This window comes from Choloepus didactylus, assembly GCF_015220235.1.
Source record: "Choloepus didactylus isolate mChoDid1 chromosome 11 unlocalized genomic scaffold, mChoDid1.pri SUPER_11_unloc3, whole genome shotgun sequence".
NCBI lineage: Eukaryota > Metazoa > Chordata > Mammalia > Pilosa > Megalonychidae > Choloepus > Choloepus didactylus.
In genome coordinates this window covers 705886-707503 of record NW_023637580.1, presented here as the reverse complement: position 1 = coordinate 707503, position 1618 = coordinate 705886, and the positions used below count along the sequence as shown (strand labels likewise).

Below are 1618 nucleotides of genomic sequence, written 5' to 3'. Positions count from 1 at the left end.
TAAATCTTTGAAGAAATATTTACTGGGATATATGATGTTGAATATTTTCAAAGTGGGTATGATTTATGCATCTGAATTCCTCCACAATTTGACTTGATGTTGCCATTTAGCAAAAAGACCAAAGTTAGAAAATTGGTACATATTTCAAAAAGATAGATAAGTAATATGTAGATATAAATATGCACAAGGTTATGCATTCACTCTAGGAAATCACATGCAATCACTTTGGATAGCCTTGGAAATTGGGACAAATCCATCTTACTCATGAGTTAAGGTAATACATTGAGGCATACACTTCCATAAGGCTTCCTTGACCTCATTGTTCCTCAGACTGTAGATGAGGGGGTTCAAAGCAGGGGTGATGACAGTATAAAAAGCAGACACAATCTTATCATGGTTAGCTGACCTGTAGGATTTGGGTCTCATGTAAATAAAAATGGCAGCTCCGTAAGAGTCCCACCACAGTCAAATGTGATGAGCAGGTGACAAAAGCCTTCTTGCGGGCTTCTGTAGATCGCATGTGGAGAACAGCAGCTAGGATGAGACTATAGGAGGTCAAGATCAAGGAAATTGGGACCAGAAGCATTAACACACAGCAGATGTACATGGCATACTCAAAGACAGATGTGTCAGCACAAGCCAAGCACAACAGTGTGGGTGCCTCACAGAAGAAATGATCAATCTCACGTGATTTGCAAAATGGGAAGCTCAGGGTAGCAGCAGCCTGCATAAGCCCATCAGCTGCTCCCAGAAACCAAGATCCCAAAATCATTCTCAGGCATAATTGCCAGCTCATGAGGATGGGATATTGCAGAGGGTGACATACAGCAACATAGCGGTCATAGGACATGGCTGCCAGGATTAAGCACTCTCCACCACCCAGCGTGAGGAAGAGGAAGATCTGTAACCCACAGCCAGCAAGGGAGATGAACTTCATTTCAGCCAGGTAGTCAGCAGCCATTTTTGGTACAATTGTGCAAACCAGCATCATGTCCATGAGGGAGAGTTGGCTTAGTAGAAAGTACATGGGTGTGTGAAGGCAGCAGTCCTGGTGAATCAGGAAGATCATGAGGGCATTTCCTAGCAGGGAATTGAAGACAATTGTCAGCATTATCACAAACAGGAAGAGGTGGGCTCCTGTTTGGTTAAAGAGTCCTAGAAGAATAAAATCTGATGTGTGGTTTCTATTTTCCATGATTTAATGTGAGTGACCCTATGAATAGAAAAATAATTAAGACTCTTTATCAGAAAAAGTAATTAAGAAGTTTACAGAGTGGAGTGTATTCATAAAGGGTTCAAAATGTCTGTTTAAAGTAATGAAAAATTTTGGTATTGGATGGCGGTTGTGGTAGCACAAAATTATGAATATAATTAATGTCACAGAATTGTACCCATCAATGTAGTTAAAAGGAGGAATTTGCATTGATTATATATTACCATGATAAAAATTTTTTTTTAATTTTAAAAAGGGAGTTTTCAGACCTTAAATTCTCCATTGGAATTACATATGTCTTGGCCAATCACTAGTATGAATATGATGAACTGATTTCACATCCTTCATTTGCTATTTGTTAAATGTTTTCATATGTCCATGATTTCCATGAGAAGTACTTTTCAG

The 1618-nt window shown here is 39.1% G+C and overlaps 1 pseudogene; it reads right to left on the bottom strand.

Annotated features, from left to right (window-relative positions):
- Positions 1 to 258: 258 nt before the first annotated feature.
- LOC119524660 lies at positions 259 to 1195 on the bottom strand (annotated as a pseudogene).
- Between the last annotated feature and the right edge of the window lie 423 nt (positions 1196 to 1618).